Source organism: Pseudorasbora parva, chromosome 18 (assembly GCF_024679245.1).
Source record: "Pseudorasbora parva isolate DD20220531a chromosome 18, ASM2467924v1, whole genome shotgun sequence".
In the NCBI taxonomy this organism is placed as follows: domain Eukaryota; kingdom Metazoa; phylum Chordata; class Actinopteri; order Cypriniformes; family Gobionidae; genus Pseudorasbora; species Pseudorasbora parva.
In genome coordinates this window covers 28,496,227-28,509,184 of record NC_090189.1, presented here as the reverse complement: position 1 = coordinate 28,509,184, position 12,958 = coordinate 28,496,227, and the positions used below count along the sequence as shown (strand labels likewise).

Here is a 12,958-nt window from a genome sequence, read left to right as displayed (position 1 = left end):
CGGCCAGGCATACGCGAATATCGCTTTATTTCCAGCTCGTCGGCTTTGGGTCGGCCCAATATACTGGAGGCCGATGCTGTGTTTATCTGTTGTTTGCTCATGATGCCCATTCATCTCTTTGCCACCAACCAGTGGCGGCTTGTCAATAGAGGGCGCTGGGGCGCCGCCCCCATCACAATTCCAGAAATATACATGTATACAAAAATTATATAAAAATGAAATAAAAATAAAATAGTTTACTCATATGATGTATGAGTGGGTAATTAAGAGCCTCAGCATTTAATAAAAAAAAACTATTTTATATGTTTTTTAATGTTTCATGCGGTTTCATGGGCGAGGGACGCCGGACAAATGGATGTCTATCTCAGTCCATAAATCGTCGGGCAGCATGTGACCTGAAGCTGGTCTCTAATTGGTTTCTTAAAGATTCTCCTCCGGGCGCAGGTCGCTGCGTCCCTGGCGAATCAGAATTGCATACATGTTTTTTGATCCAATCTGATTGGTTGTCGTCAACTGTCATTCAATGTTACGCTCTTGGCCACTACTGCGAGAGAGCGTTGGTGACAACGTCACTCCGACCCCGCCCGCCTAAACATTCGTAGAGATGGCAGCAGTCAAACTAAATTCTGTGATTGATTTACAAAAAAATCCTTTCACAAGGCGTTCGCTGGAAGAAAAAATAAGAATTAAGGATCTCGGACCGGACCAGCCCGATTTACAAATTCAGCAGCAGTCCAGTGACAGAGGACGAAGCTACACTCGGAGCTTCACCTGCTCTCGTTATGAGAAAAGGAGGTGGCTGACTGGATGTGACGGTAGCATTGCCCTTTTTTTGCTTTCACTGTCTCTTATTTCAAAGTGAGTGAGAGGTGTTTTTTGACCTTGAAAAGAATAAAAACTTTTCTCAGAAACACCATGACCCAGGAGAGGCTGAATGCACTTGCATTGCTCTCCATGGAAAAGAGACTTGAGATGACTGACTTTAATCAGAGAGTAATTGAGAAATTTACTGGCCAGAAAGAAAGGAGAGCAAAATTTATGTTCAAGTAGTCAACATGCCAGTCTGTTGTTGCTACTTTTGTTTTTTCCTTTCCTTGTTCAATTATATATGGGAAATAAATATGTAAAAAGATAAAAAGTGCAGACACTGTTTTCTCTTTAATGCTTGAATTTAGTCAACATGCTTCTTGGTACTGCTTTGTATTTATTTTACTTATTTGATTTATAAATAAGTAAAATAATTTATAAGTAATTATACTTATATATACTTATATACTTATTATTATTATTATTATTATGTATAATTTATAAGTAAATTATACTTAAATTAACATAATTATACTTAAATATACGCAATTATTCTTAAATATACGTAAATCCCCCCCCCCCCCCCCCCAAAAAAAAAACCCCGCGCCCCCCCAAAAAAATATATCACCAGCCGCCACTGCCACCAACCCGAGAGAAAGCAATAATAACCAACTGCAGAACCGCAGAACCCATATACGTCACTCACAACGGTCTGAGGACAACAGCGCCATGCCACAGTCTCATGCCGGAAGTGGGCGGAGTTCATGAAAACAACAATCAGCACGGCGGAAGAGAACACGGTAAACAGCTGTTTTGTGTTGTGGTTTTAATCTATCAAGTTTATTTGTGTTGTGTATTTGATCCATCGTTGTTGTATTAACACTTTATAGAACGTGGCTCTATTTTTTTCTAATGTGCTCTGCTTTACGATGTCTATCGCGTCTGTTGATATGGTCTTGGTTTAAGTAACATAATTGTTTGTGATTTTATTTTGTTGCTGGCGCCGTATTTTTTATTTGCTTTTATCTGATACTGACCAGTGTTTTATGTGTTTTTCCCACTAATTTATTGAGGCATTACGATTTGGAGAGGATCAGCTTTACTTCATGTACATCAATGCAAGACATTCTGCAACAGTTTCTACTGCCCAGTGTTTTAAACTGACCAGATGGCACAGTACACCTTCAAATTCACTTCAAAAAGCAGCTGTCCATGGAGGTATGAAGGTTTTGAGTTATTTGTTTATACACAGTAGCAAGAAATAGTATTTATTTGTTGTCCCTTTTGAATTAGTTGGTTATAAAGTTTCAAGTGTGTGTGTATATATATATATATATATATATATATATATATATATATATATATATATATATATATATATATATATATAGTGCTTAAGCTAACAAAATGCACTATTTCATGTGTTTGAATGTGTCCCATTAAAATTAAATTTAAGTACACAACCAAGCATTATATATATCTGTTTGATTTTGTTGCAGTAAATTGACAATCAGAATGTCACCCAGGATAATGGAAGCTGATCAAAAACAAGGTTAGTTTTAAAAGGCTCTAATAAAGACATAAGCTACTTATACAGATAGTGTGTTGTTATATGTCACATTTTCCAGGAATGTTCTTCTATTCTATAATGTTCAATTGGTTTAGACTGTTCCACAACAGTTGGATGGCTCTATTGACAGTATGATCTTCATGTTAATGGTAAGAAAAAGAAGGAAAAGGTAAAAAAAAATTAAATACAAGCTTCCCTTCATTAGGATAAAAAACATGAGGGCTTTTCACACTTGAAATAGTAAACTCTGGGTATACAGAATCTTGGGTTATCTTGCTTCATGTTTCACACTGATCATCATTTACCTGAGATGAACAATTAATCCTGGGTATTCATACACTGCCGTTCCACACTGTACTTTAATAAACCATGGGATAACATATGTGCAGTATCAGGGTCACTGACAGACACTGCACTGCACACAATATGTTTTCATAAATGCTCAAGCTATGCATGTCCTTGTATTACAAGTTTATCCTGAATGGACATTTCAGACTATACAATAATTTAAATGGTCTCTTCTTCGCTGCAATTGCGTTTTCTGTTTGCATTTGATGTTTTTCCTCTTCAATGCTGACTTTATTATTTATATAGAGGGCACAGTGGTTCAGTGACTGTCCAAAGCACGTAAATATAAAAGTGTGAAATGTTACTTTACCCGAGGTTAAAAGTGTGTTTAGAATGACGATAAGCTCAGTGTGAGAAGCCCTATGAAGTGCTTGCCTTTAATTTCTGCATACATTTTGAACTGCAAAAATGGTTAATTAATTTGATTGTGACAGGGTATCATTTATGTCAGAAATTTAGACACTGAATTTCACAACTTTATTATACATGCTACATCCTTACTTCAACCCACGATATTGTTAAAACACTTCCAACATTTCATCCTATTTTTTTGTACCCTTGTCTCATGAAGGAGCCACGGATCACAGAAGACCTCTGCACTGCAGTGTAAAGACTGTGGAACAACCAAAAGTTTTCAACAGTTTAGTGGAAGAGCCCTGATTTCTGAAATTTGAAAGTGGAAGACTAGGAAAAAGCCCTTCAACTTTCACAGGCTGAATGGTTGACCGACAACTGGCCAAAGAGACAGTTGTCAATGTTTATAGAGGTTACATTTATATTAGAAATAATTTGTCATACTGTGCAATAACTTTCAACTTAGTTCAATTTATTCCCCTTGGTCTGATTGTGTATTTTTTTTAAAGCAAACCCAAGCTAGTATATGATGCCTTTGCTACTTAAGGGGATTTTTAAGGAACATTTTATAAAATTAAACAATTTCTGTGTGTTTTGGGGTTTGTTTGATTAATCTGAATCATGCATAACAGTGTAGAATTGTGTAATATATATTATGTACTATAAAAAAAAGGTTTATTCTGAGATGCTTGAGTAAAAAAAAAATATATTGTGTCATAAAAATAAATGTTCAAATGCTCAATCTTGTTTTCATTTTTTGTGTGTTAAGATTTGTGTTCAGTTTATCTAATATAATATTTAAGACATAATATAAATAAATAAAAAATAATAGCAACTTTTTACTTTAAAAACGTTACAATGTTTTTTTATAAATACATTTTTTAACGTAAATTATTTGATTTTGTATTAATATCCAGTATTGTTTATTTTAAAACATATTTATATGATTTAACTATCTATCTAGCCTATCTATCATCTCTCTATCTATCTTCAATTAGAACTTATTAATTAAATACTTGACATTATTAACATCGTTTAAACTTTGGGCTTGAAACGCTCCAAATAGAGCAATGTATGAAGGTAAATTTTCACTTGAGGAAATCAGAAAAAAAACAGGCAGTTTGTAATCGCAGTTTTCACTCCAAGAATTCCTCACAGTTTTTAGTCAGAAATGGTGCATACTCTTGTGCCAAAGTTTTTTGAGTTGCCAAACTGTCTGAACATTTGTCATCATCTGATAAATAAACTGACTGTTCATTAAATTGGTAATGTACGTGTTTATTTACGTAATGCTGCTGCGTGACTTTGACGGGCGTGCGTTAACAGTCAAACACTGGAAGTTACCATGGAAACGGGCCGGACTTTGCAGCAAGCCAGCAACAGCACGGACACGCTCCTGTTATTTTCGCTGCTTTCAGGTAAGTTTAGTCCATAAACATTACACAAATAATATAAAACTGTTCCGTACACGTTTCTTACTGTAATTGACACGCTTCTGTCGAATATTTACTTTATTAAAATTGTTCAGTGTCTTTGAAAAAGTCCGTTAGCATCTCAACCGTTTTTTATTAGCAGTTTGCTAATATACTTTAGCTCTAATGAAAGTGAGTTTTTAATCACGTCTTTATGTGCAGAAGAGAGGCTTTGATAGTTTTTTTTTAGGTTTGCTGGTAGTCTGTCAATGGGTTATTGGAAGTGAGCTAATTTATTTAACCTAACTTCACTAAGTTATTACAGGAAACGCCAAAATCAAATGAAATGATCTTTCAAAATTGCTTTTTGATCTTTCAAAATCTTGCAAAGTTCCTTTAAATCCAGAAAAACGTAAATAACCTCTCAAAAGGCTGAGCTGAGTTGAACTTAAAGATGGAATGGAAGCATAAACATTCCTTGTTCCAAAAAAAAATAATAATAATAATAATAAAAAAGTGAATATAGCTACATTGTCTGAACTTCAGTGCATGTGAGAAATTGGCTCATTTATTTTCTGCGCCCTTACCTCAGACTGCTGAGGATAAAGGGGTCTTTAAAATGTGTATGGCTGAATCAGAAATCGCCCCTATACCCTAAATAGGGCATTATTTGAGGGGACAGCCATTTGTAGTGGCGTCCAAAACCACAGTGGACATGTTTGAGTGTACTCACATGTTGCACCGCAATAACGGGTGTACAGCCGATGTACACACAACAGCTGTCCGACTTCACGCACTCGTTTTCATTCACTCCTTCAAGTGAACTGTAATAGTGGACAAACGTAGGGAATAGTGAATGAGGGTTAAGGGGCCAATTTCTGATTCAGCCTCTGTTTTGCGCGCCGTTTTCTTCAGTCTCTTCAATGCGCGTCTAAACATGTAGTGAGCATAGTAACGTAGCCGCACACCGGACTGAAGCTCATGGGCGCGTCTCAGGTATCTCACACCGGACGCTCACATACGCGCAAGCTCAGTTTTGAATCGACTTCTGACAGAAGAGCTGCACGATGTATTACATTTATATTATATTTCCCTCAAATCCTCCATGTACATACTGATTTCACCTGCTACAAGAGATACACTCATCATGAAGTTCTTCTGTCAGTAGTCGATTCAAAACTGAGCTCGCTCGTAATGTGTGCGTCCGCTGTGAGATCCTGTCAACGCAACCATGGCAACATAGGAAAAACGGTTCTACTGAGCTGCCTGATATAAATGTGATTATTTATTTATTTATTTTAAATCGCATTTGGCATTTAGTTATTTCAGTGTGTCAAACGGCTTCGCGGTCCGGATGGATGCATCTCGCGGTCCGGATCCGGACCGGAGTCCGCCAGTTGGCGACCCCTGCAATACAGTGTCAAAGGGTAAAGATATCATTAGAGTTCTTACAGTTATTGCTGTGCTCTTATTACCAGATCAGATATAAAGCCCAGCTAAGGTGCTGAGATTCTTCAGGACAAGGCCTTGATGACATCTACAATTAGTACATGAAGATGGTGAGTTTCCCAATAGCTGCCACTATCCCAGATCAAAAGACTGAAAACAACAGGCTTCGATCTGTATTAAAGGTATAGTTCACTCAAAAAGTTAGACTGTGCTGTTTATCTGCTGGGCTTCCGAGATGTAGGTGTGTTTATTTCTTCAGTAGAACACAAATGAAGATTTTTAACTTAGCTGTTGCTCATATAATGCATGTCAATGGGGTGTATTTCTATGAGAGTAAAAAACACAAAGACTTAGGAATCCATATTAAACACGACAAAACATGTCTTAAAACACAAAACGATCCCTTTCTGTGAGAAGCACACCAGTATTTGTGTTATTTTTTACCTCATATCAGACGAATCTCATCTAGTATTCCCAACGCCATTAGTTCCATCTAAGAAGGTCAAAACCCGGTGCGATCATAGATATATGCCTTATTAGTGCCTCGATGGATCGGTCGAATGAGGCATCTACGTTCGCGCCGGGATTTTGACCTACTCATCCTAAATGAGATTCGTCTTATATGAGGTAAAAAAATAACAAATACAGTTGTGTTTATCACAGAAACCGATCGTTTCGATGTGTCGCCACGAGCCACAGTGTTTAATATGGATTAATATCGCTCATATAATGCATGTCAAAGTTAAAAATCTTCATCTGAGTTCTACTGAAAAAACAAACACACCTACATCTCAGATGCCCTGCGGGTCAGCAGATAAACATCACATTTTCATTTTTGGGTGAACTATCCCTTTAATTTATTTTGATAGATTTAATGTTACATTGTTAGTCTGGAAAATACACTCAAAAACAAAGCTATTGAACGCACTTAAATTAAGGAAAACTTTTCCACAAAATTGAATTACATTTTTCAAAATCTAATGGAATTATCTGTTATAATCTTGTTATATGAATTTAATGGGTTAGTTCACCCAAAAATGAAAAATCTCACTACAGTGGTTCTACACTAATTTTATGAAGCGATGAGAATAGTTTTTGTCCGCCAAAAAAAGCAAAATAACGACTTATATAGTGATGGCTGTTTTCAAAACACCGCTTCCTGAAGCTTCGAACCGTTATGAATCAGTATCGAATCATGATTCGGATCGTCAAAGTCACGTGATTTCAGCACAGCAGTTTGGTCATGAATCGATATGCTCGGATGCTTCAGGAAGAAGTGTTTTAAAATCACCCATCACTATAGAAGTCATTATTTAGTAGGGATGCACCAAATTTTCGGCTTTCTGCCAAAAGACTTTCATCACCAAAACAATATGGCCAAACTATATAATATGGGTTATAACTTGAAAATTATGCTTTGTTTATTAAATTATCCTGTCGATGGATACACGTACTGGCTCCTCAGTTATACACTACAACAACAGTGATAATTAAAGCTGCGAGCAGCGATGACGGGCCCAAGCCGGGGGCACCGCCACCCCGGTGGCATCAGCTTAACTGTGCACAGCAGGCAATAGGCATTTAATATGGGAAAAAATAAATAAAGGGACTATGTCAAAGTCATTTGAATTCACCTCATTAACTGCAGCAACTGGTGCTGCTATGACCAGGAACCACAACACTCACATCTCTGAGATCAATTACATTTTATTCTTTAATTTTATGTCAGATGATGTCAAATGTCAATTTCAAAATGAGTGCAGAATACTGTCCAAATGCTGAAGTTGTATTATCCTTACACTTCTCTTAAAAATAAATTAAGCCAAATCACAGAGACCGCAACAATGATTTTAATATCAGTGTCAGGTAAGAGTAATATGCGTGCATAAAATTTATAGAAGTTTATTATAAACAGCCACTTTTATAAGATCATGTGAAATTATATTTTTTTATCCATTTGAATTTTATCAATAAATAATTAGTTTAAAGAGGTGTCATACGTGATCTTTGCAAACACAGCGCATGACCTTCTTTAAAGCCCATGTTATAGAAAACGGTTAAAAGTATTAGGATATCACTTTCAATTATGTGCAAATGTATTTTTTGCAGCTCAAAATATTGTAAGTTCAGAAGACCAGTGTTATATATATATAATAAATTTTTTTAAACTTATTTTTCACAATAAAGTGATAGATATTGCTGATAGCCTATGATATGAAAGGGTTAAATTATGAAAAACAAGAAACAAGGCGACATACACAGAGTGAGAGAGACCCCCTCCACACACACACACACACACACACACACACACACACACACACACACACACACACACACACACACACACACACACAGAGAGTGATCCTGAGAGAGAAGGGGGGGGGGGGGAAGGGGGGGAATGACAGACACAAAATCTAAACAGTGAGAGAACATTGTTTTTATTTTACTGTCTGAAAACACTGTTTTGCAATAACAACAATAGTTTAATCTTCAAAACAGTGTTCCCTAGGACATATCCAACCTGGTTACTAAATAAGGCTACACTTCTACCTTCTGGTTATTCTATATGCCGGTAGCTCATTTGTTCTCATTTTTGTCCTTAAACAAAGGGCATTAATCATCTCATTTTTAAGTTACACACACTACTTTTTTTCCTTTTCTTTTTAAAGACAATTAAATGTGTTTTTTCTTTTGTTAGTAATGTTTTTTTAAATATTTATATTTTTTTATTAATAATTATTTGTATTAACACAATTATTTAACTAATTATATAAAACAATATTGTCAATGCCCTACAAATAAACCGGTTTTATACATGAATTTTTTTATTCAAACCCAGAATAATATGTTTAATCCTTTAATGCAGGCCAAAGCACAGCATTGAGAGGTAATCTTTTTAGACAGAAGAGTGGCTCTCTCACACACACACACACACACACACACACACACACACACACACACACACACTGTAGAAATCAGTGACACGTGTCCCCATGAGTCTGTGTGCATTCAGGTTGAAGTCCCCACCAGGCTAGAAAAAAGAACACACACACACACACACACACACACACACACACACACACACACACACACACACACACACACACACACACACAGTAGTAATGCTGAAGTATGCTGCAGGCAACTCTTATCAGTTAAGCCCATCCACCATCCCCCATCCACAACACCCCCCCACCCTCACCCTCCCCCCCCCCCCCACACACACACTGTAGAAATCAATGACACATGTCCCCATGAGTCTGTGTGCATTCAGGTTAAAGTCCCCACCAGGCTAGAAAAAAGAACACACACACACACACACACACACACACACACACACACACACACACACACACACACACACACACACACACACACACACACACACACACACACACATCTGGTTCACTATCTTTCTGGGGACTCATCATAGACGTAATGGTTTTTATACTGTACAAACCATACATTCTGTCCTCCTACACTGCTCCTACCCCTAAACCTACCCATCACAGAATTTTCTGCATTTTCACCTTTTCAAAAGAACTCATTCTTTTTGATTTATAAGCTTTTGTACCCATTGGGAAGTCCCCATGAGTCTGTGTGCATTCAGGTTTACGTCCCCACCTGGCTAGAAAACCATTCACACACACACACACACACACACACAGAGGCAAGTTTTTTTTGCTTGAAAACTTATACAATATTGCCCTCTACTGGACATTTAAGGGAGAGCATGTGTTGAAAAAAAAAAAAAAAAAAAAAAAAACACAGTGTGCTATATAGAATAACCAGCAGGTGGGAGTATAGACTTATTTATGAATCAGGCACTTGTGTTCTTATTTTGTGTTTTTTGGGCTTTTGCTACGGGAACACCGTTTGAGATATCCAATAACCGTTCGCATTTTAGCATCTTCTGTATATTTACTTCATGTTGTCCGAGTTTGGAGGAGATTGAATGAATCGCTTTTGAGGAGAAGGTAAAAACTCAGAGCTCGCTTTGCCACTTCTTATTATCTTCCAACCAAATTATCTGACTTCCTGTTGGTCAGAGCTAATGACTGTAAATTAGAAAGTTGTCCGGCTCGAAAAGTACAATATATATACCGAGTTTGGTGACTGCAGATAAAACTAACCCCCCACTTTGGACAAAAGCCACACTTCCTGCTGCCAGTTGGTGGCGCTATAACTTTGACTCACAAAAGTCATATCCATGTGATCAGCCTCTTACAACGAACACACAGCTGAAGTTTCATCTAAATGAATTAATGTATGCAAAAGTTATAACACACTTCCTGTTTCCCTTTTCTCGCCATAAATTCGTCTCTTCGCCACGGCAAAACCGTTTGAGATATCAAAAAGTTGCTCGCAATTTGGCATCCTCAGTGTCTTGACTTCAGGCTGACCGAGTTTGGTGCTGATCGGGTGAATCGTCTAGGAGGAGTACCGCAAATTCCAGAGCATGCGTTTTCCGAACAACCCATTATAGCTCACTTCCTGTTGGGCGAAGCTTATGACTATGAGTGCGGAAGTTGTTCGGCCTGATGAGATCTATTAGTGTACCGAGTTTCATACATGTACGTGCAAGTGTGTTTAATATATAGACCCTGTTTTTCAAGGGGGCGCTGTTGAGCCCCCCTGCCACGCCCGGGTCAAAGGCCTCTGCCCGACCCTGTTGGCCGTGCATTCCGATGCGTGTGCAAAGTTTCAAGAGTTTTCGAGCACGTTAAGTGCCCCAAAAATGCCCAAAAGGCGAAAAGATAATAATAATAATAATAATAATAATAATAATTAAAGCTGCGAGCAGCGATGACGGGCCCAAGCCGGGGGCACCGCCACCCCGGAGGCATCAGCTTAACTGTGCACAGCAGGCAATAGGCATTTAATATGGGAAAAAATAAATAAAGGGACTATGTCAAAGTCATTTGAATTCACCTCATTAACTGCAGCAACTGGTGCTGCTATGACCAGGAACCACAACAGTCACATCTATGAGATCAATTACATTTTATTCATTAATTTTATGTCAGATGATGTCTAATGTCAATTTCAAAATGAGTGCAGAATACTGTCCAAATGCTGAAGTTGTATTATCCTTACACTTCTCTTAAAAATAAATTAAGCCAAATCACAGAGACCGCAACAATGATTTTAATATCAGTGTCAGGTAAGAGTAATATGCGTGCATAAAATTTATAGAAGTTTATTATAAACAGCCACTTTTATAAGATCATGTGAAATTATATGTTTTTATCCATTTGAATTTTAATCAATAAATAATTAGTTTAAAGAGGTGTCATACATGATCTTTGCAAACACAGCACATGACCTTCTTTAAAGCCCATGTTATAGAAAACAATTAAAAGTATTAGGATATCACTTTCAATTATGTGCAAATGTATTTTTTGCAGCTCAAAATATTGTAAGTTCAGAAGACCAGTGTTATATATATATAATACATTTTTAAACTTATTTTTCACAATAAAGTGATAGATATTGCTGATAGCCTATGATATGAAAGGGTTAAATTATGAAAAACAAGAAACAAGGCGACATACACAGAGTGAGAGAGACCCCCTCCACACACACACACACACACACACACACACACACACACACACAGAGTGATCCTGAGAGAGAAGGGGGGGGAGGGGGGGAATGACAGACACAAAATCTAAACAGTGAGAGAACATTGTTTTTATTTCACTGTCTGAAAACACTGTTTTGCAATAACAACAATAGTTTTATCTTCAAAACAGTGTTCCCTAGGACATATCCAACCTGGTTACTAAATAAGGCTACACTCCCACCTTCTGGTTATTCTATATGCCGGTAGCTCATTGGTTCTCATTTTTGTCCTTAAACAAAAGGCATTAATCTTCTCATTTTTTTAAGTTACACACACTACTTTTTTTCCCTTTTCTTTTTAAAGACAATTAAATGTGTTTTTTCTTTTGTTAGTAATGTTTTTTTAAATATTTATATTTTTTTATTAATAATTATTTGTATTAACACAATTATTTAACTAATTATATAAAACAATATTGTCAATGCCCTACAAATAAACTGGTTTTATACATGAATTTTTTTATTCAAACCCAGAATAATATGTTTAATCCTTTACTGCAGGCCAAAGCACAGCATTGAGAGGTAATCTTTTTAGACAGAAGAGTGGCTCTCACACACACACACACACACACACACACACACACACACACACACACACACACACACACACACACACACACTGTAGAAACCAGTGACACGTGTCCCAATGAGTCTGTGTGCATTCAGGTTGAAGTCCCCACCAGGCTAGAAAAAAGAACACACACACACACACACACACACACACACACACACACACACACACACACACACACACACTAGTAATGCTAAAGTATGCTGCAGGCAACTCTTATCAGTTCAGCCCATCCACCCCCACCCCCCACACACACACACACACACACACATGTCTGGTTCACTATCTATTTGGGGACTCACCATAGACATAATGGTTTTTATGCTGTACAAACCATATTCTGTCCTCCTACACTGCTCCTACCCCTAAACCTACCCATCACACAAAACTTTCTGCATTTTTACATTTTCAAAAGAACTCATTCTGTCTGATTTATAAGCTTTTGTACCCATTGGGAAGTCCCCATGAGTCTGTGTGCATTCAGGTTTAAGTCCCCACCAGGTTAGAAAACCATTCACACACACATAGAGAGGCAAGGTTTTTTGCTTGAAAACTTATACAATATTGCCCTCTACTGGTCATTTAAGGGAGAGCATAGGTGTTGAAAAAAAAACAAACAAAAAAACAGTGTGATATATAGAATAACCAGCAGGTGGGAGTATAGCCTTATTTATGAACCAGTTACTTGTGTCTCTCTTTTGTATTTTTTAAGCTTTTGCTACGGGAACACCGTTTGAGATATCCAATAACCATTCGCATTTTAGCATCTTCTGTATATTTACTTCATGTCGTCCGAGTTTGAAGGAGATTGAATGAATCCCC

General features: G+C 37.2%; 1 long non-coding RNA gene across 2 annotated transcripts; it reads left to right on the top strand.

Moving 5' to 3' along the window:
* Positions 1 to 1,562: 1,562 nt before the first annotated feature.
* Positions 1,563 to 3,509, top strand: LOC137046181 (uncharacterized). Of its 2 annotated transcripts, XR_010898907.1 has the most exons (5): positions 1,563 to 1,607; positions 1,881 to 2,025; positions 2,307 to 2,359; positions 2,473 to 2,526; positions 3,297 to 3,509. It is a non-coding gene; the product is annotated as an uncharacterized lncRNA (long non-coding RNA). The 2 variants fall into 2 exon arrangements; XR_010898906.1 differs by lacking the exon at positions 1,563 to 1,607 and having other exon boundaries at positions 1,614 to 2,025.
* Positions 3,510 to 12,958: the final 9,449 nt, after the last annotated feature.